Genomic DNA, 27,933 nt, shown 5'->3' on the forward strand with positions numbered 1-27,933 from the left:
CTAAAGCTGGCGGATGACAAATAATAGCACCTACTTGATAGGGGTGTTCTGAGGATTCGTGGGAATAGTAGGTACCATTTATTGAGCACTTACTATTTCTAGACACTTTAAAGCCCCACATGTATGAACTCGTTTCATGAGATCATGTATGTAAAACACTTAGTATGTGCCTAGGATGTAAAATACTGACTGCTGTCATCATCATTACAGTGTCCAAAGTGATACTCCAAAGTGGTAAATATTGGGTCTTTTCTTGATGTCACAATGGAGGCTTTTTGTGGTTTGAACCAGGTTACAAAAGATGTGACCCTGGAGCTAGAGGGTGGCGGGGGTACAGGGGCCAAGTAGGATGAACTCAAGGCCAATATGGGGAAGAGCTCAGTGCCAGGAGGCTCTGGCGGCATGTGCCCCGAAACAGGCAGATTTTGCAAGTTGTCAAGCGCCGAGCTCCAGGTGTCCCAGTAGTCCATTAAGACAACAAGCTGAAACCAAAGTATGTCAAGCCTGTAATCGCTGACTGCAATAGTATAAGCAAGAGGAGCAAAGGCCAACTGCCCCAATGTTTCATATTTTCCCCACATGGCAGCCCCAGGTGAGAGACAGATGTATCTGTTCAGATGTATTGCAGATGGCAACATCATCTCCTGCTGAGGAAACCCTCAGGAAGAAAAGGCTCCTGCTGTTTTATGGACTTGGGGGGTGGTGCAGAGGGGACAAGAGGGGGAAGGGCTAGCAGTGAGAAAGTACTGAGAGTAAGGTGTCTTCAAGATTCCCCCATTCCTGCCAGGAGGTCCTGGCAGAGGCACCTGGGAAAGGATTCGGTTGAGGGCTCCCAATAAAGAAGCTTCTGCATGGCAGCCCTTGGGCTGGGCCTGCAGGTATGTGTAAGAGCTTGGCCAACCAAGGGCCTCGCTCCTTGCTGCAGCTTGCTGGCTGTGCACCAAGTCTGGTTATGGGAGGGCAGCTCCATCCCCCCCCCCCCCACTGATGCCTGTGAGATAAAGCCTTTGCAATTGCCTGTGGCTGGGCCTGAGAGATCCCGCACAGGTTTGTGGCCAGGAGCTGGACTGCTCACGAGGAAGTAATGGGTCTTTAGACTCAGCCTGTCCTTTACTTATTGGCTGTGCCCTGGGATGGGATTATTTCATTTCTCCAGGCCTTGGCTTCCTCATCTAAAAATCCTTCTCCAACGAGGTTGTTGTGAGAAGTTAACAAGTGCTTATAGAATGCTTAACACAGTGCTTGGCACATAGCAGGTGCTCAGTAACAGTAGCTTTTTGCTTCAGTTCTCTTTTGCTGTGTGATAAACCTCCCCAAAACTTAGTGGATTAAAACAAAGATAATTTATTAGCTTGTGATTTTGCAGTTTGAGAAGGCCTCGAAGGGAAGAGCTTGTCTCTGTTTCTGAGTGTCAGCTGCAGAGGCTCATCTGGGGCTGGGGGACCCACTTTCAAGGTGGCCCACTCACATGTCTTGTTCAGAAATCTCCCTGAAGAGATTTCATGACCCTTGGAGAAATTCTAAACAATCAGTTCAGGCCCTTGGAGGGTGGGAAGTAGTAGCTACCAGGAGGAACAGGAAGAGACAAACACAGCCCTTTAGGTTAGAGATGATGAAGTACGTATGGGTGTTTGCAGAGGGGGATGTGGCTCTCAGAATGTCCTGTCCAGTGACCGAGGACTCCAGGCTGTGCCGGAATGTGCTGGTTCTCCGCCAGCCCCAGGCCATCACCATCTCTGCCCTGCCTCTTCCCCTGGCCAACTCCCGGGCAGCCTTCAGAGCTCAGCTTGGATGTCAGGCTCTCAAGAAGCCTTTTCCAAGCACCCCCATGCCCCCCAGCTCAGGCTGGCCGTCCCCTGCTGCCCACTCTCATGGCTCCCAGTACATCTTCTCTCTAACTCTCCTCCCACGTGGAGTTGCTTGTTTTCCAACTGATTCCCTCACTGGGAGCCCTTTGCCTCCAGGGACCTCTCTGCCTTGTCCTCCGTTGTAGCCCAACTCTGCAAGAGGCACCTCCATGTCCAGCTGCCCAAGCTGCACACCTGGGTGACATCCTTGACCCATCCCACTGTCTCACCCCTCACCTCCAATCGTTAAGACGACCTCCATCCCTCCACTCCTTCCACACCTTCCTCCCCCTACTCCAATCCCCTGTTCTCTCTCACCCGTGTTACCCACAGCAGCCTCCTCATTGGCCTCCCTGCCTCCAGACCCTTCTGAGGAGGGTCTTCAGAAGCAACTCTAACCAGGCTGCTCCCTGTTCCATCCCTTCGATGACTTCCCTTAATGGGAGCTACAGAGGCCCCTCGTGCTCGGACGCTTGCTTCCCACCTGCACTCCGCATTCCAGCCACGCTGAAGGTTTACTTCCTTTACGAGGCCAGGAGCTTTTCCTAGCCTCCAAGCCCTGGCCTTTGCTGTTCCTCTTGCTCAAAACAACTTTCTTCCTCATCGTCTTCCTAACTCCTATTCATCCTTCACATCCAGTTTGGGCATCACTTCCTCCAGGGAGCCCTCTCGGGTCACACCCTGTATTTCCTTGCTCACATGTTTGTTGCAACCTTGGCATGATTTACATTTGGGGGCTGGGTCATTCTTCATGGTGGGGGGTTGTCCTGTGCATTACAGGATGTTGAGCAGCGTCTCTGGTCTTTTCCCACTAGATGCCAGTAGCACCCCCCCTCTCCAGTTGTGACAATCAGAAGTGTACCGATACATTGCCAAATGTCCCCTGGGGGGGCAAAATCATGCCGGTTAAAAACAACTGTCCTACTGTGACGACATCTGCCTTATTCACAGGTACTTTTCAAGTACACAGCGCAGTCCCTGACTGATATTTTAATACACTTTTTATTGTAGTGTGGATTGAATGAACGCTGACATCATTCCTGTAAGACGGTTTGCGTTTTCCCTCTTCCCTAGGAAGAGACCAAAGCCAAGACTCGCCAGATGGCATGTGGTTTGTAAGTGGCAGAGCTGGGAGTCCACGCCAGGTGTGCCTGGCTGCGTGGCCTCCTCTTCGTGAGTCAGCCTCCCATGAGAGCGTGCATATGAATCAGTCTCCTGGAGCTGTGGCCTGGACCCTAGACCTGTGACAGGTGCATCAAGAGCCACACCCTGTGTGACCCTGCCCCACCTGAGTGCTGTGACCTTGGGCAAGTCCTACCTCCCCTCCCCATTGAGCTGCGAGTTTCCTTCCTGTGCAGCTCCTGCCTCTGAGGGCTGATAAAAGGATTCAGCACCATCAGTGAAGGATGTAAACCATGTGAGGGGCTGCAAGCAAGTGAGGAGGAGGAGCCCCAAGTCCCACCCAGGGCCTGGCCTTGGAAGGTAATGGATGTGGAGAAATGAAGAGGGCAGGAAGGGGCCAGCTGGGGACACTCATGGAACAGTTCTCCAAGGTTCCTCGATAATCCCAGGGTCATAAACTCAATTGCCTGCAGCCTATGGCCATGCTGATAACGATCCCTTGGCTCAGTGTCCCCTGCCTGCCCCTGCAGGAGACCTGACAGAGGCAGAACTTGACTGCCAGGAATGTGGGCCTGTCCCACCTGTTCCTTCTCACAGAAGAAGCCAGAATTCCAGGTTTTAATGTGAAATCTCCCAATTTAAAGGTATCGACTACTAAGTATTTCTAAACATCCTGCGAGGCAAACAAAACACACCTGTGGGCTGGATTAACCCTTGAAAGGGCATTTGCACATTCCACATTTAGCCCTTTGGGGACCAGTGTGTAGCCCTGGGAAGGAGACAGAGAGAGGCAGTGGAAGCAGAGGCTGGCAGGCAGGAAACCTGGGCGCCAGACTCCTTATTCTCTTGTACCACACTCTCCCCATCAATGCAGAGGGGTTGGCCATCGTAGCTGGAATGGTCCCTAGAAAGGATGCCACCCTCCTTTGGCCTGATTCACTGAAGCGGACCTAGGCTGGGCTCTTTGCTTTGTTCTCAGCTGAGTCAGTGTTGATACTGTCAGCGATACTCACAGGCCACTCACCTGTCAAGAATCAAGCACGACTGTTCAATCAAGGAGGACTGGCCGCCACAGGGGACCCCGCTGAGGCAAGGCCAAGGTAGGCCTCCAACAAAGTTCAGGTGGGAGGTTGGGTCAAAAGGCCTCCCTGATCTCTTCTGGCTGTCACCCTCCTCTCATGGTAGCAGGTCCTCAGAGAAAAACCCTGACTTAAACCATTCCTTCTATCAGGAGAGGTCTTGGTGACATGGAGTAGAGGAGTAGAAGGATTCCACTACAACAGTGCTTCTCCAACTTTGGTGTGCATTGCAATTACCTGGAACCAGTTTAAAATGCAGATTCCTGGGCCCTACACATGAAAGCTGTTATATCTGTGAAAACATCAGCACAATTAAGACAAAGAGAATTGTCATAAAAAGCTCCACCACCTCAAGTTTCTTCTTTTTTTTTTTTAAAAAAAAGATGACTGGTAAGGGGATCTTAACCCTTGACTTGGTGTTGTCAGCACCACGCTCTCCCAAGTGAGCCATGGGCTGGCCCTACCCCCAGGTTTCTTGTTGCCCCTTTATGACCATCCCTCCTTCCCCACTCCCTCCATAAACAAGCACTGGTCTGCTTACTGCCCCTATAGATTAGTTTGCATTTTCCAGAATCTTACATAAATGAAATCATGCAACGTGCACTCTTTCTTTGCCTGGCTTTTTTTCACTTAGCCTAATTATTTTGAGGTGCATCTATGTTGTTATGGGTATCAATAGTTTATTCCTTTATTGCTGAATAGAATATACCATGATTGGTTTATCTATTCAGTCACATATTAATGGATATTTTAGTTGTTTCAAATACTGAACTGTCACAAATAAAGCTGCTATATACCTTGGTATAGGAACACATGCTTTTCTTACTCTTGGATAAATACCTGGGAGTGGAATGTCTAAATCATATGGTTGGTGTATGCTTAACTTTTTAAGAAACTGCCAAACTGTTTCCAAAGTGGTTGTATCATTTTGCATTCTCTCCAACAGCATATGAGAGTCACAGTGACCCCACATCCTTGCCAACATTTGGAGTGGTCAGTCTCCTTTATTTTGGCCATTTCTAGTTGAAATGAAGTAATATCTCACTGTGATTTTAATTTGCATTTTCCTAAAATTAATGGTGTGAAGCATCTTTTTATGTGCTTATTTGCCATCTGTATATCTTCTCTGATGAAGTGTCTAATCTATTTAAATTGTTTTGTTCTTATTAAGTGTTAAGAATTCTTTTTATATTTAAAGATTTTTTTTTTGGTGTCTGGCTGGTAATTTTTCCCCCCCTATATAAAGATGACCAGTAAGGGGATCTTAACTCTTGACTTGGTGTTGTCAGCACCACACTCTCCCAAGTGAGCCACGGGCCATCCCTATATAGGGATCCGAACCCGTGGCTTTGGTGTTATCAGCACCACATTCTCCCAAGGGAGCCACACGCCGGCCCTTGGCTGGTAATTTTTATTTATTTATTTATTTGTAATAAAAATATTTATTGAAATAATTGTAAATCCACATGCAGTTGGAAGGAATAATACAGAGAGATTCCTTGTACATCAGTAATGTAAACTTCTATGTTAAGAAAATAGAAAAGGAAGAGAAAACTAAACCAAAAGCAAATATAAGTAGGAAATAACAAAGATTACAACAGAAATACATGAAGTAGGGATTTAAAAAATAATAGAAGGGCTGGCCTGTGGCTCACTTGGGAGAGCGTGGTGCTGACAACACCAAGTCAAGGGTTAAGATCCCCTTACAGGTCATCTTTTAAAAAAAATTAAAAAATAAAAATAAAAAACAATAGAGAATATCAACAAAACCAAAAGTTATTCTTTAAAAAGATCTACAAAATTTGCAAACCTTTATCTAGATTGACTAAGAAAAAAAAGAGAGAAGACTGAAATTACTAAAACCAGAAATAAGGCAGGGCATTATCACATTGTCATTACAGTTTTTTGTGGTGATAAGATTTAGCTTCGGGCCAGCCCGTGGCTCACTCAGGAGAGTGCGGTGTTGATAACACCAAGGCCACGGGTTCGGATCCTATATAGGGATGGCCGGTTAGCTCACTGGCTGAGCGTGGTGCTGACAACACCAAGCCAAAGGTTGAGATTCCCTTACCAGTCATCTTTAAAAAAAAAAAAAGATTTAGCTTCTTTCTCTTTCTTGTTTGCATTTTTGTTCTACCAGTGTGTTTTGTTCTTTCTTGTGTATTCGTGGTAGTGATTATCGTTTTTCGGATTCCAGATACTGGGCTTTGTTGAGGATTTCTTGTAGGGCTGGTCATGTGGTGGTGAACTCCCACAGTTTTTGTTTGTCCGGAGAACACACTATTTTTCCCTCATTTCTGAAAGATAGACTTCCTGGGTATAGTATTCTTGATTGGTAGGTTTTTTTCTTTTAGTATTTTGAATATATCATCCCATTTTCTTCTGGCCTGTAGAGTTTCTGTTGAGAAATCTGCTGTTAGTTTGATAGGGACTCCCTTATAGGTGACTTGATGCTTTTCTTTTGCTTCTTTCAAGATTCTCTCTTTGTCTTTGAGCTTTGCCAGTTTGATTATAATGTGTCCTGGAGAGGATCTTTTGGGGATGAATCTATTTGGGGATCTTTGAGCCTCCTGGTTCTGAAGGTCTGTGTCTCTCCCTATACCCGGGAAGTTTTCCATTATTATTTTGTTGAATAGGTTTTCCATGTCTTTTCTTTTCTCCTCCCCTTCTGAAACACCCATGATTTGTTTGTGTGCTTAAAGTTGCCTCCTAGTTCTCTTAGATTTTCTTCATTTTTTAAAATCCTTTTTTCCTTTTTTTGTCCAGCTGGGTCATTTTGAAAAGACTATCTTGAAGATCAGATATTCTTTCTTCAGCTTGTTCTAGCCTGCTGCTTAAGCTGTTGGTTGTGTTTTTCATTTCACTGAGTGAATCTTTCAGTTCCATGAGTTCTGCTATATTCTTTTTTTTTTAAAAAAAAGTTGACCGGTAAGGGGATCTTAACCCTTGAGTTGGTGTTGTCAGCACCACGCTCTCCCAAGTGAGCCAACCAGCCATCCCTATATAGGGATCCGAACCCGTGGCCTTGGTGTTATCAGCACCACACTCTTCCAAGTGAGCCATGGGCCAGCCCTGTGCTACATTCTTTTTTAAGGTATTAATCTCTTTGTACATTTTCTCCTTCATATCCTGGATTTTTTTTTCTCATTTCATTATGTTGTCTAACTGAGTCTTCTTGTAGTCTCAGTGAGTTTCCTTAAGATTTTTGTTTGGAGTTCCTTTTCAGTTATTTCAAGGTTTTCTGGCTCTATAGGGTCTGGTATTTGAGAAGTACTGTATACTTTTGGTGGTGTCATATTTTCTTGGGTTTTCATATTTCTAGTATTTCTAGATTGATGTCTGGTCATTTGGTAGAGCAGTCGCTTCTTTTATTACTCTAGACGGGGCTTTGAGGAGAGAGATGTCCTGTTCTTTTTCTGGTCTCTTCTGGTGACTCTTCTTATGTCACTGCAGTTGAGTGTCTGGTGGGCTGCCTGCATGGTGGCTGTGGCTACTTCTGTGGTGTCAAGCTGCTTTTGTGGCAGCTGTGGCTGTGGTGGTGGCTTTGATGGGCGACCCATGTGGAGGTGTATTTGGTGTGCTCCTTGCCTGTTTCCAGGGAGTGATGCTGCCCTTGGTTTCTGCCTGGGGCCCCGGGCATGCTGTTTCTTGCCTGCTTCCAGGTAGAGGGGGCTGCTCTCGGTTCCTACCTAGGACCCCAGGTGTGCTTTGTTTCTTGCCTCAGTAATTCTTTTTATATCTAGACACAAGCCATCTGTCAGATATGTTTTTGCACATATTTTCACCCAGGCTGTGCTGACCTTTCCATTTTCCTAACAAACTCCACAGTTTAGTACACACTGATCTGGGAACCTCTCTCAGTGACAAAGTGCAGATGAAAACAGCAATGAGAAGGGCTGACCTATCAGACAGGCAATGAGGGAAAAAGGGCTCCTGGGCATTATTGGTGATGGAGGGTGGGGGGAACACTCCTCACACCCTATTAAAAGGAGTTTATCTTTTTCTTTTTTTTTTTTCTTTTTTAAAGATGACCGGTCAGGGGATCTTAACCCTTGACTTGGTGGTGTCAGCACCATGCTCAGCCAGTGAGCAAACCGGTCATCCCTATATGGGATCCGAACCTGCGGCCTTGGTGTTATCAGCACCACACTCTCCCAAGTGAGCCACGGGCCGGCCCATATTAAAAGGAGTTTAAATGGGTGCAAAATCCAAGGTGGACTAATAAAAAAAATCTTTAAATGTGGGTTCTTTTGAGTCAGCAAGTTCAGTTCTAGACATTTTTCCTTGAAAAATAAACACGTAAGAACAGTAAGTGGTCCGTCCCAGGATCTTTGGTCCTGGGCTTGCACTGAGGGGAGGAGGCCACAGACACACTTGGCTGGCTGTCCTTGGGATCTTGGTACCATGCCCTATGTGGCTTGGAGCCCTTTTGCCATCAAGCATGGGTGGAAGGCTCAGAGGAACTTGACTGGAATTCAACCCGTCCCCAGTGTGGATGGAGGAAGGTGTAGTGCAGGTCTCACCTTACTGCATCAGCAGTTAAGGTCCACTCTGAGCCTTGCCTGGCCTTGGGAGGGCTCCAATATTCAGTCTCTAACCAGCCGCTGCCAGTGCAACTGGGAACGAGGAACACAGGCTGACACAGCTTCCTGGGACCTAAGAAGGGACAACCCTTTGCTCTCCAAACACCAGTAGTTTCCCTGGGACTCAGGAAGGGGCCTTGGCCAGGGCCCATCCAGGTCTCTAGAGCTGGGTGTAAGAGGGCAGCTAGGAGCTTGGAGACCTGGGTTCTAGATTAGCCCCTGCCCTGCCGTGCCACTTAGGGCAAGTCCCTGCCCTTCCTTTCCCCCAGTTTCCTCAGCTGGACAGTGAAGGAGGTGAATCAGAGAGTCAGTCCTCTCTGGTCCATCCAGTGGGGATTGGAAGCACTGGTGCTGGAACTAACCAGACCTGAGTCCCATTTCTATCTCCATCACTTTCTGTGACTTGGCATGCCTTTACCTCAATGTAAAGCCCTGCAATGGTTCCCCAGTGTATTTTGGGAAAAGGCTCTGTCTGATCTTCCCCTTCAACCTCTCCAGCTCCAGTTCCTGCCACGGTTCCCATCATTTATCAAACTCTAGCGACACTGGCGCCTTTCAGTGCAGGGCAACCCCTAAGCTCCTGCTCCACCCCCAGGGCCTTTCCAGATGCTCCTGCCTCTGCCTTGCATGTTCTTCTAGCTCTCTCCCTGGCTAGTTCCTGCTCATTCATTGCAGCTCAGATGATACTTCCTCAGGGTAGCCTCCCCCCCACCCCCGTTGCTCCTGCCACCGACCCCTCTCATAGCACGACCTTCATCATTAAACAATTATGTCTGTGTGATCATTTGTTGGATGTCTGTCTCTCCCAGGGCCCTGTGAACTCCCTGAGGTCAGGGATGAGTCAGTCTTGCTTGGTGCTGTGTCTCCTGTCCCTTGTGTGGTCCTGACGTAGAGTAAGGACCTAGTACTTTTGTTGAACAAGGGAGTGCTAACACCATATTTCATCTATCCTAAGATGTGCTCTCCTGCAGCATCTCTGAAATCAGGATGTATTTTACGATTGTAGTGACCAGGTAGCAACTGTGACATATTTGTTAATGCCTGTGTGTGTATCAAAATTTGCAGCTTGGAAGGAATGCGGCGACAATAGTGGCGTGCTCTGAAGGAAGGCTGCATCATCTGTGCTCTTGATGACATGGAGGACAATATTGTCTGGAAAAACACAGACTTCAATGACTCTAAAAGTGATCCAGAAAGTCAGAATCTTCATGTGTAGAAGTTTTAGAAATACCTTCCCTAAATTATTTTGATCACAGTTACCTTTTTATGTATGTGCAATCATGATATATGATAAAAAATTTTATTTCATACTTATCTTCAGTAATTTTGAAATAAAATTTCTAAGTATAAGGAAGTGCTGTGTCATATTTTAATTGGTATTTTTTTTTCTTTATCAGTGGCACAAAAATGAGTACTGTATCTTTCAGCTGAAGGCCTGTTAGATTTGATTCAATACTGTAATGTACTTCCTGCCTTAAGGGGTTTTAGTGCAGATCCAGGGAGAGGCCCATGCAGGGCGCGGAGCTCTGGCTTGGGCATACTGAGGCGCTATGTAAATAGACGCCTTCCTAGCCAGGAGTTTCTGGAATCTGGGGCTTGGAGAAGCCATGCGGCATGTTGTTCTCAATATGTCCTATAGGTGGTGCTAGATAACCACAGTGAGGCGCAGCCCTGGGCACAGCCCGGAGATTTCCAGGCTGGAGGGTGGGGACTGGTGAGGCTGCAGGGAGATCTCAGGAGTGTTCAGCCCTTGCAGGGAGCAGCCTCTTTCTTCACCCCAGGGAGAGGTTGTGTGTGGTTCGTCTAGCCGGTTTAGACCAGAGGTGGCTCTGGGTGTGGAGAGAGCCCTGCCCTGCCTGGCCAAGCTGTGTGATTCTGGGCCCCCTTCCTTTCCTGGGCGTCAGTCCTGGCACCATGCAGTGAGGGTATGGAAGCCTGCCCAACCTGAGCCCTGACAGTGAAGACTCTGAGGTGGCTGGAAGGCCTCTACCCGCCCTGCCCAGGAGGCAGCCAGGAGCCCTGTGACAGCCTTCTCCCTGTCTGATCTTGCTACCTCCTCCTGGGGTCTTGACATTTCCCTTACTCCTTGGATGGGGAAACTGAGGTCCAAAAAGATTAAGTGACTTTCCCAAGGCTACACAACTGTGAGTGGTTGGAGCCAGGAGAGAAAGCGGGATCTCCTTCCTCCTTCCACCATGTCCACATGACAGAAGGTGACAGCAAAGCAGAGCAAGAGAATTCTCCCCTGAAGAAGATGAGCTAAGAGAAGATCCTTGTTAAGATGAAAGATTAATCACATATGCCAGGGGCTGGCTGGTTAGCTCAGTTGGTTAAAGCAGGATGCTGGTAACACCGGGGTCCAGGGTTGGATCCCTCTACCATCCAACCACAAAAAAAAAAAAAAAAAATCACACATGCCTAATTTGTCTTTTACTAAAACTACAGGAAAGAGAATTTTTTTAAAAAGCTATTAATTTCTTAGGAAAACAGACAAAAAGCACAAGCCGTTTAAGAAAAAAATTGATAGACTCAAATTTTAAGACACTAGCTTTTCAAAAGCCATTGTTAAGGAGATGAATAGACAAGCCACAGACTGGGGAAAAATATTTGCCACATATATTTGTGACAAAGGACTTGTATCCGGAATACAGAACAACTTCTACAACTCAGTAAGACAAACAGCTCAATTTATTTTTTTAATTAATTAATTTTTTGGCAGCTGGCTAGTTCAGGGATCTGAACCCTTGACCTTGGTGTTATAACACTGCCCTCTAACCAAGACAGCTCAATTTATAAATGGGCAAAATATCTTGACTGTTAGTTTACAAAGAAAAAAAAAATGTAGAGCCAATAAGCCCATAAAAAAGATGCTTAACCTCATTAGTCATAAGAAAAGTACACATTAAAACCACAATGAGATACCACTACATGCCTACTAGAATGGCTAAAATTAAAGAGACTGATAATCCCAAGTGTTGATGAGGGTATGGAGCAACTGGAACTCTCATCTATTGCTTGTAGAAAAGTAAAATGGAACAACCACTGTACAAAATAATTTTGCAGTTCTCACAAAGTCAGCAAATCCACACCTAGGTGTTTACCCAAAAGGAATGAAAATAGGTGTCTACGTAAGGCCTTTGTTCAGAAATGTTCATAGCAGCTTTATTCATAGTAGGCAAAAACAACCCAAATGCCCATCAATAAGCAAATGGTTGGACAAATTGTCATGTGTCCATACCACAAGGGATGTCATAATGAAACACTACTCAGCAATGAGAAGAAATGAGTGATGGGGCCGGCCCATGGCTCACTTGGGAGAACCTGGTGCTGACAACACCAAGTCAAGGGTTAAGATCCCCTTACTGGTCATCTTTAAAAAAAAAAAGAAAAAGAAAAAGAAATGAATGATTGATATGCACAACAATACAGATGAATCTCAATGATGCTGAGTGAAAAGGAACCAGACAAAAAAAAGAGTATATACCGTGTGGTTCCATTCATATAAAATTCCAAAAAATGCAAATTAATCTGTCAAGACAGGAAGCAGACCAGTGGTTGCCTGATGGTGTCGGGGGTCAGGGAGGGCCAAAGGAAAGGATTGACAAGGACCATGAGAAACTCACGGGTGTCACATGTGTATTCATGATCTCAATTGTGATGGGTTCCTGGTTGGTCACATATGTCACAACTTATCAAACTGTACATGTTGAATAAGTGCTGCTTATTGTTCATCAATTATAGGTCAATAAAGCTGTAATAAAGAGCAATGATGAAGTTCAGGAAAAACAGAGTAAGAAAGGATATGCTGCACTCAGATGTGAATAATATTCACATAAGAAAAATCATGTAAATACTGGAGTGATTTTTTTTTTGATTGAGGTATAAAACACATACATAAAGAAGTGTACGAATCTGCAACGTGACTAGTGATCTAGCCTCAAGCTGTAACGTGACTTCTGCACTGGAGGATGGAGATCAGATGCAGACGGTGGAGGAGGGTGTCTTTTATCGTACTAGGTGGTTGGGAGATAGCGAAGGGCAGACAGGTAGACGGGGCAGGTGGTAGGTAATGGCTAAAACAAGTGTATCGAAAGATAGCAGATGTGCTTACAATTTAGAAATATGAGAGGTGTAAGCGCTAGAAAAAAACAGCTCCAAGAACCAAAAGTGGTTGCTTCTGGGGAGGTGGTGTGGGAGACAGTGGAGAGGTGGGCGGGAAATGGCTGTGTATTATCTGCCTTTAGTGCAAGTTAATTCCGCTCTCCCTGTATGTACCACATTTCATCAATTCTAATGTGCTCATTTATTCACATTTTAACGTCTTTAAAATCCGGATGCATCTTTCCACAATACTGGCACACCTGGCAACTATACAGGGCAGTGTTTTCTCTTGATGGTGAATGAGGGAGGGTGCATGTTACAATTGGCGGTGTCTTAGATTCATTGAAGGATGGCATTATTTTCATAAAATCAGAATAACTTTAAAGAAAAAAATAAGCTAATTGGAACAGCTGCCTTGTATTGAGCTCCCACTGTGGGTCAAGCACTGTAAATCTTCTCATTTAGTATTCTAAACTCCCTAGATTCTTATTCAACTTTTTGAGACCTAGGAAACAGGCTCAGAGAGGTCAAGTGACTTCCTTTTTTAAAAAATTTTTTTAAAATTTATTTTATTTATTGAATCAAAATCGATTATACATATTTTTGGGGTAGAACATTGAGATATGTTGACTAAATTAGTATTACTAGCATATACATTGTTACAAATCATAATTATTCTTTTTTTTTTAAAGATGACCGGTAAGGGGATCTTAACCCTTGACTTGGTGTTGTCAGCACCACGCTCAGCCAGTGAGCGAACCGGCCATCCCTATATAGGATCCGAACCCATGGCCTTGGTGTTATCAGCACCACACTCTCCCGAGTGAGCCATGAGCCAGCCTACAAATCATAATTATTCTTTATGCCCCTTGTCCAACCTCTCCCCTTCCCCCATTCCCTCCCCCTCCCCCCTCTAATTGCCCTAGGTTTCTTCTCTCCTTCTGAAAGAATAATGGTTACTCTGTTAACTTGTTGCCTAGATGATCTGTCCAATGCTGAGAGATGTGATTGGGTCCCCAAATATTATCACAGAGCAGATGCTTCTTCTGTCACTCTGAAATGGGTTTTGTGGAAAGAGACATCCTCTTCTTTGTCTCTGCTGGTGACTCTCCTTGTGTGAATGCACTCCAGTGGTTGGCGGACCATCTGCATGGTGGCTGTGGCATCTAGCCACTTTTGCAGCAGCCATGGTTATTGTGGTGGCTGTGGTGGGCCACCCACATGGAGGTGCTTTTTTTGGTATGCTCCTTGGCACTGGCAGTACACCTGGTTGTGGGGTGTGTTTGGTCCCCTTCTCCATGCCTCTGGTCCCTGGGCAGGCCCCAAGGTGCTGGTGCCATTTGCCTAGTTGTGGGAGAGGGGTCCAGTCCCCTTATCCCTGTCCTGGGTCCCTGGGCAGGCCCCAAGGTGCTGGAGCAGTGTGCCTGGTTGAGGGAGAGCAGTCTGGTCCCCTTCTCCATGCCCCGGGTCTCTGGTGGGAACCAAGGCGCTGGCGCCATGTGCCTGGTTGTGGGAGGAGAGTCTGGTCCCCTTCTCCATACCTCGGGTACCCAGGTGGGCCCCGAGGTGCTGGCGTTTTGTGCCTGGTGTGGGAAGAGGGTCCAGTCACTGGCTCCATACCTCAGATCACTGGGTGGGACCCGAGGCACTGGCACAGTGTCCCTGGTTGTGAGAGAGAGGTCTGGTCCCCTTCTCCATGCCCTGGGTCTCTGGGTGGGCTCCGAGGTGCTGGCATGTTGTACCTGGTTGTGCGAGAGAGGTCCAGTCCCCTTCTCCTTGCCTTGGGTCCCTGGGTGGGCCCTGAAGCTCTAGCATGGTGTGCCTGGTTGTGGGAGAGAGGACTGTTCCCCTTCTCCTTGCCCCAGTGCCCTGGGTGGGCTCCGAGGTGCTGGCATGTTGTGCCTGGTTGTGGGAGGGTGGTCTGGTCCCCTTCTCCATACCCCAGGTCCCTGGGTGGGCCCCAAGGCACTGGCTCAGTATGCCTGTTTGTGGGAGGGTGGTCCAGTCCCCTTCTCCATGACCTGGGTCCCTGGGTGGGGTGCAAGGTGCTGGCGTGGTGTGCCTGGTTGTGGGAGGGGGGTCCAGTCCCCTTTTCTATGCTTCAGTTCCCCAGGATGGTCCCGAGGCACTGGTGCAGTTTGCCTGAAGGTGGGAGTGGGGTCCAGTCCCCAGATCCAAGCCTCCAGTTCCCAGGCAGGCCCCAAGGTGCTGGTGGTGTGCCTGGGCTGGAACTAATTTTTGTCCTTTGCTTCTAACACAGGGGAACTTCCTGTGGGAACCAGTACTTGAGCTGTGTGGTTGTTTAAATTGCTACTTTGCTGCTGTTTCCCTAGGGAAGGCTTTTTGTGCAGCTCAGGGTTTAATGGTTGACCTTATAGGTACTTCTGGCTCTCCAGAGACCTGGTGGATCTGTGTTCTGCAGAATCTCTGATCTGGGCCTGAGTTTTTTCATCGAACTGCACCCCATGCATTTCTGCATTCCTGACAAGTCTCTTCTGAGTGGTCCTGCACTGATTGGGGGGCAGATCAACTGTCCTTGCTGTGTCCCTGTGTTCTCCTGGTGAGCACATCCCCTGCACCACCTGTGCTGCAAACACTTCCCATGGGAAGGGCCCTGCACCGGTCCCTTGCGATGACTCACTGGCCTCTGAGTGGCTCCCTTTTTTCAGTAGTTCTGGCTCCTCTCTCCTGCGTGGGCCCATGTGAACCCTATTAGTGGTCTTGCTGTCCTGGGGGCCGCTAAGGCCCTCTTCTCTCCTGCTGCCTCCAAGTAACTCCATCTGAAGGGCACAGCTGCAGCTTCTGCTGGCTCCTGCTCTATGTGCTCAGCAGCTCCAGCCTTAAAGCAGTCGTGGCCCAAAATGCTCAGAGCAGCTTTTTCTTTCTCCCATCGTAGTTTCTCCCACCTTTGTGAACTCCATAGGTCTCTCCTACTCTTCCACTGAGCTCCAGTGGCCCCGGCTTGGCTGATGTTACATTTTTATAGTTGTAAATTTGGTTGATTTGTGGGAGAGAGTGATGCTGTGGACCATCTATTCCACCATCTTCAACTTCATCCTTTGTATATTCAATTCTAACTCTGTCTTTGTCTCTCTTGTCCTCACTCAAATGCATTCCTTTTCTTGTCTTCTAATATCATCAGAGAGAGAGAGAGAGAGAGAGAGAGGAGAAGGAAGGAAGGAAGGAAGGAAGGAAGGAAGGAAGGAAGGAAGGAAAGAAGGAAGGAAGGAAGGCAAGTGACTTCCTTAATGTCACCCAGTCAGTAAATGATAGACAGGAGTCAAAAACCAGGGGCTGTGTGACTTCTAAGTGTGTAGCCTCTGTTTTGACTAGTGTGAAAGACCTGCATCTTGGATCGGCCTGTGGCTCACTTGGGAGAGTGTGGTACTGATAACACCAAGGCCACGGGTTCGGATCCTATGTAGCGATGGTTGGTTGGCTCACTGCTGAGCATGGTGCTGAAAACACCAAGCCAAGGGTTGAGATCCCCTTACCAGTTATCTTTTAAAAAAAATAATAAATAAATAAAATAAAATAAAATAAAAGACCTCCATCTATGATTGTAAGGTCCTTTGGTTGTAAGTTCCAGAGAGAAGGAACTGTTTGCTCAAAACCACACAGTGCGACTAAAGCCGAGTTGGGCCTAGACATGGGCCTTTAACACCTAATCCAGTGTCCTTTCCTTGAACCTGGACTCTTCTTTTCTGTCATCCTGACACTCAGGACACCACTGAGAGCGTGGATTGTAGCTCCTAAAAGCAGGTGATACTTGTGGGGCCCAGGCAAAGCCTGTGTGTTCTAGGAGGGCCAGCCAGAGCCCTTGCCTGTCCTGCTCCTCCTGTACCTGGTAGAGGCTCAGCGAACTTGTGCCACGTGAACACAGCTGTGAGTGCCTGGGTGATGCCTCCACAGGAGGAGCTGGGGCCACCACTGTCGGAGGAAATTGTGGGGAGGCTGGGGACCTGTCTAGAAGCCGTACTTGTTTTTTTTTTTTTTTTTTTGGCGGCTGGCCAGTACAGGGATTCGAACCCTTGACCTTGGTGTTATAAGGCTGTGCTTTAACCAGCCAGCCCTGGAAGCTGTACTTGTATAACAAGCTCACTCTTTTCACTTAATGGTCTGTTTGTTTGGGATGGCTGCAGCAGAGGGCTGCCAGTGGACGTTATGGTGGGCAGAAGGACATAGCCAGGACAGCCACTCTGTTGGCTGTGCCTCCTCTTTTTGGCAAAGAATTGCTCCCACCTCCCATCTCACCAGCTCTGTGCAGTAGGTTCTATTCAGAGGCCCAGAGAGGTCAAGTCACACATCCTCAGTCACACAGCCAGGAACCTGTCTGATGCCAGAGCCGATGTGCTAACCACTTACCAGCACTGCCTCTCCCATGATGTTCACGTGTGTCTGATGGTACATGTCAATTTGGAGCACCATCCCCTTAAAGGGAAGCCCACATCCTGTTTTTGTTTCTGCTTGAAAGATATGAATTTGCGATAACAGGACATCAGGAGCTAATCTCTCATATGAGGCCCTGCCTTCTCTTCCTTTCCCTCCCCTCTGCCCTGTCACAGAGCCCCAGCAGCCCCTGGCCTGCACGTGGCTGTAGCACTCACCCGCGTGTGGCATCTGTGGCATGCCACTCCTGTGTCTCGAGCCTCGTTTTCCTCTGCTGTCAAATGGGGGGAGGAATACAGCTCACCTCAGGGTGCTTGTGGGGGCTGGTGGGTGGGTGCGGGTTCCATGCTGGCCCCAGCCTGCTGGGGATCTAGGAGGAGGGTCTGGGAATCAAGTGACATGGCTGTGACTCCTGGTTCTGTCACTGATCAACTGTATGGCCTGAGGCAAGTCTCTGTCCCTCTCTGGACCTTAGTTTCCTCATCTGTGTGATGGGGGTGGTGGCCCTGCCCCACCTTTCATTTACCTGATCTGCTTCATGATCAACTTCACTCCTCAGCTTCGTTGACCCTCTCCTCCCATCGAAAAAGCACATCTAGAAAATTCCTACCAAGATGACTGTGTTCCTGACGGTGCTGAGAACACATGAGGGGCCCCGTGACCATCCTTCATCTGCTAAATGGGCACATTGGTTGTCTCTGCTTTGTTGGAGTGTGGTGAGAATTCAGGGAATTGCTGCTTGTAAATCACACGGTGGAGCTTGTCCAACAGAAATCCTCCCTGCCACAGGTGTGCCAAGGGAAGCCAGCAAGGAAGTCCTCTGCAGCAGGGGAAAAAAGGGGAAATCTCCATGTTCCATCAGTTACTGGCCTCCTAGATAGCCCCAGTGATCCTGACTCCTGGTGTGCGAGGGACGGGGAAGCCCCTCCCTCACTGTGCTAGAGTTGGTCTGAGCAACCAAAGGCAAAGTGGTTTTTCATTTCTGAAACTAGGTTATAGAAAACTGCAGCTTCCATCATGAACTCTCTCGGTACTCACTCTGGGGGATGTGGCTGTCACATCTTGGGGACACTCAGCAAAGAATCGATGCCTATCACAGTCATGGGAGTGAGCTTGGGAGCAGATTCCCAGCCCCCTGGAAGACTGTAGCCCCAGCCATGATTTGATGGCCACCTCAGTAGAGACCCTGAGCCAGACCACTCAGCTTGGCCACTCCCAGAGTCCTGACCCTCAGAGTCTCTAAGATGAGAAACGTATGTTGTTCTAAACTGGTAAGTTTGGAGGCAGTTTATTACAGACTCCATTAAATACATGTGCTGTGGAATGCCAGACCAATATCAGAAAGAATGAGATAGATTCCTGTGCCCAAACATGGAAAGATTTCCAAGGTATGCTGCTAAATGAAAGGAAATCTTGCAGAATAATTTGTATAGTGTGATGCTTTTTGTATAAAAATGTTGTGATACATAGTAGAAAAATCTGGATGAATATATCCAAACTATTAACAGTGGTTATCTCTCATTGCAGAGGGAGGGAGGGATCTCAGGGGCCATCATTCATTTTGTGATGTTTAAACTTGTTATGATGCATGTATCTTCATTTGGTAAAGTGGTGGGAAAATAGGACAATTTTTAAAAGATTCCCCCAAGATGATTCTGGTGGAAAAACATAATAAATTGGTTTCATTTGCCAATAACACTGGACATCTCAATATTTAGCAGATGAGAAGTTATTTCTCACTCTCATGAAGTCCATGAGCAGCAGGAGGGTGGGTGGGCAGCACTTCACTCCTGAAGCCTTCCAGGGGTCCCTGCTGATGGTGGCTCTGCTCTCTTCACATGTCGCCTCCCAGGCAGCCCTGGGCAGAGACATCCAGCTGCCCAATGGGCCGGGCAAGAGGGGAGAGGATGAAGTGTGAGATGTTTCATGGGTTAAGTCTGGAAATGGTGTCCAGTCGTTTCTGCCCACATTCCACTGGCCAGCATAAAGTCACCCTCTGGGCATGGCTACTGTTGGATGACCCAGGACCACCGAGTTGACTCACTTTCATTGCTGCTCTCCTATCCCCAAGCCTCGGCCATAGGAACATTAGGGTAAGGCCCTCCCGCTGTCCCCAGAGGCTGCCGGCCACCCAGAGGAAGGAAGTGCTGATATCGCACATTCTAGAAGAGTTAACTCTTCTCAGAGGGCGGCCCAGCCTGTCCGGTACAGTTGGTGAATCACGAACACGGCCTTCTAGCCTGGTGCCCTTCCTGCCCGCCCCTCCCAGGGGCAGGGCCCATCACCTGGAGGGTTGTTTGAGAATGGACTCTGGGTCACCCTGGAATTGTTTGCAAACTGCCCTGTGAATCTGCGTGTGTCTGCAAGCTGGCGGCGCCAGACTCACCAAGGTGGAGAAGCGTGGTGACTGCTGTTCCCTGCCAGCACGGGTGCTGTGCTGAGGGCCCGCCGCCCTGCGGGAGCATGTGGGACCCTCCCAGCAACTCTCTGAGGAGGCCCCAGATGGGGAAACAGACTCAGAGAGGTGACATCAGTAACGCAAGATCACACAGCTCTTGGGGGTAAGGGTGGGAGGAGAGTGCAAGCTGGTCTGCCTGACTCCAAAACCGGTGTTCCTAATCCTCACTCCTCATTCATTCATTCATCCATTCAGCAAGTGTTTACTGACCCCCTACAATGGGCCAGGATCTGTGCTGTGGATATAGCAGTGAGCAAACCCCAAACTGACCAAGTCCTTTCCCTTACAGAGCTTCTGTTCAGGGGCAAGAAACAGAATAATAATAATAATAACAACAAATAAATATGCAGATCACTTACAACCTGCCAGGCATAGGCCAGGCATTTATATGTTCTCTAATTCTCCCAACAGTCCTGTGACACAGTGTATTACTGTTATGCCTGCCTCACAGATGGGGAAGCTGAGACCCAAAGAGGCCAGATAACGTGTTAGTTTGCAGTAGAGGCAGGATTCGAACCGGCTTCCAAGGCTCTTAACCACCACACTCAACCACCTGTCGGACTAACTACAAAAACAAAAAACACATGAATAAACAAGATAATTTCAATTAGTGATCCAGGCTATGAAGAAAACAAAGTAGGGAGATGTGACTGGGAGTGCCAGGGACACAGGAGGAGATGGGCGATCAGAACCAGCTTCTGGGCCAGCCTGTGGCTCACTTGGGAGAGTGTGGTGCTGATAACACCAAGTCAAGGGTTAAGATCCCCTTACTGGTCATCTTTAAAAAAAAAAAAAAGAAGAACCAGTTTCTCCCAGTTGGTGAGATTTGAACTGAGGCTTGAATGATAAGGAGCCAGCAGCCGTGGGAAGATGTGGGGAAAGACATACCAGGCAGTGAACGCAGGACATGCAAATGCCCTGAGGCAGATGTGGGCAGAGCCGGGGAGCCCGGTGTGATCAGGGTCTAGAACACTAAGGGGAGTGGAAACACAGAAAGTGAGAAAGGAGTGTTGGTGGGAGATACCCTGAAGACCTTGCAAGCCACAGCAAGGGTTTTCTTAAATTTTTTTTTAAAGATGACTGGTAAGGGGATCTCAACCTGTGGCTTGGTGTTGTCAGCACCACGCTCAGCCAGTGAGCTAACCGGCCATCCCTATATAGGATCCGAACCCGTGGCCTTGGTGTTATCAGCACCACACTCTCCCGAGTGAGCCACGGGCCGGCCCTCACTGCAAGGGTTTTGGATGCGACTTGAATAACAGGGAGACACCATTGGAGGACTTAAGCAGGTGAGTGATGATTTTCAAACTGTGGTCCCTGAGTTCTCTTCTGAGAATTTTCAAGTTTTGAATTTTTATTTCAATAATCTTGTAAAATTACCAGCCTCTATGCCGGACCATGTGGAGGCCAACACCCTAGAGCCTGGCCTGTGTTAGCATTTCTGCTCATATCTGAGCCAAATAGGGCTATCAAAGGCTTCAGGCCAACCAGAAAATGACCAAAAAGAGAGGGGAACTGTATTAGTTATCTATTGCTGCAAACATATTACCCCCCATAAGGTAGCAGCTTAAAACAACAGACATTTATTTCACCATTTTGGTGGGTCAGGAATCCAGGTGCAGCTTAGCTGGGTCCTTTGGTTTCAGGTCTCTTAGAAAATCGCAGTCAAGGTATCAGCAGAGGCAGGAGGCTCATCCCAAGGCTCAGGTGGGAGGATTAGCTTCCGTGCTCCTGCACCTGGTGGTTGTCAGGATTCTGCTCCTCATGGCCTGTAGGACTAAGGGTCTTAGTGCCTTGACGGCTGTTGGCCGAGGCCTCACTCAGTTCCTTGCCACGTGGGCCTCTCCATAGGACAGTTCATCACAAGGCAGGTGGCCTCAAGCAACAAAGGAAGAGAGGGCCAGTGAGTCTGAAGCCAGAGTCTTTTGTAACCTGATCTCAGAAGTGACATCTCATCCCTTTTTTTCTTAATCAACTTTTTATTTTGGCATCATGTTAGATTTACAGAAAAGTTGCAAAGATAACTCAGAGTTCTTTCATAGCCCTCACCCAGTTTCCCCAACATTATCATCTTGATATACCATGGAACATTGGTCAAAAGAATCCAAATTGGTACATTACTTTTTTTTTTTTTGGCAGCTGGCCAGTTTGGGATCTGAACTCCGTACATCGCTATTAACTAACCTCAGCCTTTATTCAGATGTCACCCATTTTCACACTAATGTCCTTTTTTCTGTTGCAGGATCCAGTCCGGGATACCACATTGCATTTTTCCTATCTGGTCTGTGACAGTTTCCTACTCTTTCCTCAGACTCTCTCAGTCTTTCTCAAGTCATAACCCTGAGTCTTGAGGAGTACTGGTCCAGCATTTTGTAGAATGTCCTTTGATTTGTGTTTGTCTTTGTTTTCTCATGGTTAGCTTGGGTTATGGATTTGGGGGAAGAATGCCACAGAGGTGAGCGACGTTTCCGCCACATCACATTATTAGGAGGTACTTGATATCCATGTGACATCAGTGGTATTAACCTTTGTCACTTGGTTAACGTGGCGCCTGCCATTTCCTTCACCATAAAGTCATGTTTTTCCCTTTTCTATGCTCTAGTCTTTGGAAGGGAGTCACTAAGTCTAGCCCATACTCAAGGGGTGGGGAATTAAACTCCACCTCTCGGTGAGAGTGTCATAAATGGTTTGGAATTCATCTGCAGGGATGATTTGGCTCTTCTCTCCCATTTGTCCATTTACTTAATTATTTACTTATATCAGATGGAACTCACGTATATTTATTTTATACTTTGAGCTCTAATCCAACACGACATTATTTATATTGCTCACATTATTCTGTCTTTGGCCACTGGGAGCTGCCGGTCCCTTTGACACGCCCATGTCCTTTTGGTTTTTGAGCACTTCCTTGCTTTCTGGCACCACAAGATGCTCCAAGCTCATCTTGTATTTTCCCTGACTTCGCCTTAGAATCAGCCATTTCTGGAAAGAGCTCTGATTACTTTTATTTGAGAATGGTATTTAGAAACCGAAATCTGGGTGCTGGGTTGATTTATTGCTACTAAAGTGTCACTGCTTCCAGGTGTCACTGCTCTCAGCCATCCCATGACTTTTGCTATATTCTGTTAATTAGAAGCTGGTCACTAGAGGGCCAGCCCGTGGCTCACTTGGGAGAGTGCGGTGCTGATAACACCAAGGCCATGGTTTGGATCCCTATATAGGGATGGCCGGTTACCTCACGTGGGAGAGCATGGTGCTGATGACACCAACTCAAGGGTTAAGGTCCCCTTACTGGTCATCTTTAAAAAAAAAGAAGCAGCTGTTCACTAGACCCAGCCCACGCACAAGGGGAGTGGATTACTTGAAGGTATGAGTACCAGGAGGTGGGCATCCTCAGATGCCGTCTTGAAGGCTGTTTACCACAGTGGCTTAAACCACAATCGTGCACTTGTCAAGGTCAGAAACAACCCTCATGTGCTTCAGTGGGGAAGAGGAAGAATAGAGGCCACTGCGGACAGGAATGAGGAAGCTCTTTCCCCACTTGCTGTGGTTTAAATGTCCCTCCCAAGCTCATGTTGGAACTTAACACCCAAAATGTTGGTGGAAGGTGGGGACTTTAAGAGCTGATTGTATCACAGAAGACTGTACCCTTGTGAATGGATTCATCCATTCACAGCGTAATGAGTTGATGGTTTCATGGGTGGTCATGGGTGTCGTTCTGATGGCTTTATAAGGAGAGCAAGTGAAAAGGTCAGCTCTCTCTTGCTCATCCCACTCTCGCCATGTGACACCCTGGTCACCACAGGACCCAGTAGAGAGCTTCCACCCAGAGGAAGGCCTTCACTAGATGTTTCCCCTTACATTTTAAAATGTAAGAAATACATTTAAAAAAAAAGAAATTACCCAGTTTCAGGTATTCTGTTATAAGCAACAGAAACCTGACACGCAATGATCTTCAAGATCCTCTAAGGGGAAAGTGCACAGGGCAGAGCCATGGGTGTCGTATGAGACATTTTTTTTAGTGAGAGGGAAATACAGAATATATGTTTGTGTATGGATAAACTACCTCTGGAAGGAACACCAGAAGCTCATAACACTGATTTCTCAGGGAGAAGGGTGAGATGTGTGTATATAAATAGATATACAAAAAATATATAAATATATATATATGAAAGTGCTGTTGTGCTAAGCAAAGGACAAAAGCTGACCATCTTCCTGTGGTTTAGAAAGTGAAAAGTAGTGGGTAGTGGTCAGGCCAAAGCCCCCGGGGAGCGTGTGGGCTGAACTCAACATGGTGGGGGGGGCAACCTCATTTCTGCAAAACACTATCATCCATTTTGTGCAGCAGTTTGAACACTGTTGCTGTTGTAGTTTGATTTGTGTTCAGTTTGTGGCCGTGTGGCTAGTGCTCAAGAATGCAGGACTCAAGAGCCTGACTCTGTGTGTCCAAGTCCTAGCTCTGATACTTCCCAGGTGGTGACTGTGGGCAAACAAGTCACCTGAGCCTCAGTTTCCTCTTCTGTAAAATGGGCACAATAATAATCTCTACCTCATAGGTGGTTATGAGGACTTTGTGAGTTTATTCATATGAGGTGCACAGAGCAAGGGCTCAATAAATGTAAGTTAGTATCATTATCAAATTCATGCATATGTAGGGAACAGAATAATTGAAATAATCGCTGTCACTCCTGGGGCTCTGAGAGATTTTCCCCTTTAAAATGACGTTATTCAAGCTGGAAGGCTCCCATGGTGCCCATGGCTCATGCCCAGCCCAGTACCGTTCACTTGTGGACTGGCATTGTCTGCTCCCTCCCCGTTTTTCCTCCCTCCCCCAACCCAGACTGCAGTGTAAGCTCTGCAGGGAGGGAGGGTCTGTCCATCCCAGTATCCCTGTGTCCAACCTGGTGCCTGGCACAAGCAAGTGCTCAGTAAATGTTTGGTGAATACATGAATGCAGGCAGGCACGGATGAATGGGAAAGCCAGTGGCACACATATGACCACACGACTGTACCTACCCTTGGGTGACCAGGGAAGGTTTCCAGGACGATTTGTGGGGAAGTTGTGGTGAGGGGGTGTTTTAGGTAGAGGGGACAGTGTGTTGAAAGGCTCAGAGACCAGATGGCATTCTGTTCCTTTGGGGAACTAGAAGCAGGATAATCTGGGTGGAAGTCAGAAGGTGATGGTGGGAGGTGTCAAGGGTGGAGGGGGCAGGCAGGTGAGCAGGGCCCAGATTGCTTGACCATCACAAGGAGGTCAGACTTTGCCCTGAGCAGGAGGGGAGATAGGGTCTGGGATGGGGCATCAGAAGCTAGGCCAGGAGCAAAGGAATCTCCATTGAACTTGAACCCCTCTCCTGGGGCTGCATATTCACTATGCCGGCTGTGAGAGTCGCTTCAGGTTCTTAGGAGGATGGACACCAGACTGGATCGCAACACTCCATCCCCCTAGCCTGCTAGCGGGCTGATAAATCAGTACCATCTTCTGCAGGGCAACCTGACAGAAGCTGTGATAACCTTAAAATGTTCCTCACCTTCAATTCAGCAGTTTCTGTTCTCAGTGCTTTTCCTAAGATAATAGCTTTGGAACTTGTGAAAAGATTAGACTCCAGGGATGTTCATCAGAATGTGGCCTACAATGACAGAAAAATCAGAAACAGTCTAAAGGTCCAGGATTAGGGGAATGGAATGCTGTGCTCTCAAAGTCGTGCTGAAAAATTGTACCTAATGACACGCAGAGGTCTTCCCTGTACTTTATTTTTTAAAAAAATGTATGGCAGTCAGATACCCATAACAGCCAGCCGCCAAAAACAAAACAAAACAAAACATGTATTACAAAAATAATACATCTCACTTTTTGTTTTCCTGGTGGCTGGTTGGTACAGGGATCAAACTCTGGACCTTGGTGTTATCAGCACCACGCTCCAACAAATCGAGCTAACTGGCCAGCCCACTTTTAAAATATTCAAACCGTAAAGAAGCATATACAGTAAAAACAGAAAGGTTCCCTGCTGTGGATTGACTGTCTCCCCAAAACTCATCAGATCTTGACCTCCATTTTAACAGTGCTAAGAGGGTTGGAAATCTGATTATGGGATTTGAAAGGTGGGGCCTTTGAGAGGTGACTGGATCATGAAGACTGTGCCCTCATGAATGGATTTGATTCATTCCATGAATGGAATGAATGGATGATTGATGGCTTTATAAGGAGGGCAAGTGAGAAGGTCAGCTCTCTCTTGCTCAGCCCGTTCTCTCGTCACATGATGCCCTGAGTTGCCATAGAGAGTCACTACCAAGAAGAAGCTCTCATCAGATGTGTTCCCTGGACTTTGGACTTCCCAGCCTCTGAAACTGTAAGAAATAAATTTCATTTCTTTATAAATTACCCAGTTTCAGGTATTATGTTGTAAGCAACAGAAATGGACTGATACCTCTCCCTATACCTACTCATTTCTACTCCTGAAAGTTAACCACTGCTAGCAGTGATCCCATGGAAAACTATGCACTTGTTCAAAAGAATGAGTTGATTTGCATGAACATAAGAAGATGTTTATGATATGAGGGTAGTTCAAAAAGTTTGCGGAAAAATGGAATGAAAAGAGAATACAAATCTTTCCATGAACTTTTTGAAGACCCTTCGTATGTATATACTGGTTTTTATTTTTTATTGTTATTTATTTTTATTTTTTGGCAGCTGGCTAGTAGCAGGGATTGAACCCTGTACCTTAATGTTAGCACCATGCTCTACCCAACAGAGCTAACTGGCAGCCTTGTATATACTGTTAAGATTTTTAAAAGTTGCAGAAGTTGGGATTGTCTTTCAGACATATCAATGCATATGCAACACTATGAACACACATATGTGTATTATACGACATGCATGTAACATGCTACTTTATTAAGAACATGTATGGTGTCTTAATAAAATATAATCTTATTACATATGTTGTGCTAGATTGTTACTGTACTGCATCTTGCCTCTCAGCACCTGTGCCCTGGTGTAGGCCTTCTCATGCTGAATTTGGGCTTGTCTATATGACTAGCCTTGGCCAATGTGACATTAGTAAGCATGATGCAAGCAGAGGCTTGATAAAGGACGGCACTTTGAGGCAAGTCCTCTCGAAACACTCAGTCTTGGGATCCAACCACTTGCAGTCAGGAAGCTCAAGCTGGACTGCAAAGGATGAGTCCAGGGGGAGAGAGGCCCCAGGAGATGAGAGACTAAGGTGGAGGTTCCAGTCCCAGTCCAGCTCCCACCGAAGGCCACCGCCTGAGAGACCCACGCTGATGCAGCCGAGGAACTGGCCGGTTTCGGGATGGGTGTTACTCAGCAGCAGATAATTGAAGCGTGCACTGTTCTGCGACTTTTTTGATCTTAACAACACAGACAAGCTCTTTCCGTCTGCGGCCGCCGAGGCGAGAGGAGCCGCCTTCCTGTGCGCGCGCATCTGCAGTGGAAGGTCGTGCGGAACAGCGCCAGGTTCCTGATGGAAAGGAATGGGCGGACAGACCTACAGCACAGAGCCCGGCAACCCGACGGCCCCCACCGACCTCGGCTACAGCCGGCTGACTCATCGCAAGACTGTGGCCGTGGAGCCGGCAGCGACCGCAAAGGTGTCGTGGTGCTCATGAAACGGAGATCCGGCCGCGGAAGCCGGCTACCTCCTAGGCACGGGCCACCAGCAACGACAATGCGCGGGCCACACTCGGCAGCGTCGCGCACGTGATCCGCAAGAACAAGCACCGCCCTGATCTGCGCGTGGCCGCCACCCGCGGGGCCAGCAGCCTGCGACTGTGAAGAGGCAGCGGACCCGCCGCACCAAGAGCCCCTGAGCCCCTGCCCCCAATTCAGTGAAGAGTCCCCACCTTAAAACAACAGCAAAACCCACATACAGGCCGGGCCAGTTAGTTCAGCTGGTTGGAGCACGGTGTTACAACAACAAGGTCAAGGGCTCGGATCCCCATACCGCCCAGCTGCCAAATTAAAAAAAAAAAAAAAATGCGTGTGTCACTGACATCCTCCTGTTTTCATGTAGATCAGCTCACTCTTTTGAACGACTGCATAGCTTTCCATGGGATAAGCGAAGCATAATTTACTTACCCATTTCCTACTGATGGACATTAGGTGGCCTTGAATTCTTTGCTATGACAAGCAGTGCTATAGTAAATACCTTCTGGCTCCCACAAGCAGAATTGCTGGGTCAAAGGGTTCGCACTTAGAAAGTTTTCACGGATATTGCCACATCACCCTTCAAAATGGCCATACTGATCTACACTCCTGCCCGCAGTGGGCAAGTGGGCCTGGTGCACAGCCCTCGTCCACACCCACCTTGAAAAGCCATTTAAATAGCAACATT

At 47.5% G+C, this 27,933-nt stretch overlaps 1 pseudogene; it reads left to right on the forward strand.

Moving 5' to 3' along the window:
* The first annotated feature begins 1,657 nt into the window (after window positions 1-1,657).
* On the forward strand, window positions 1,658-27,374 carry LOC134365530 (large ribosomal subunit protein eL28-like; annotated as a pseudogene).
* Window positions 27,375-27,933: the final 559 nt, after the last annotated feature.

This window comes from Cynocephalus volans, chromosome 17, assembly GCF_027409185.1.
Source record: "Cynocephalus volans isolate mCynVol1 chromosome 17, mCynVol1.pri, whole genome shotgun sequence".
Lineage (NCBI taxonomy): Eukaryota > Metazoa > Chordata > Mammalia > Dermoptera > Cynocephalidae > Cynocephalus > Cynocephalus volans.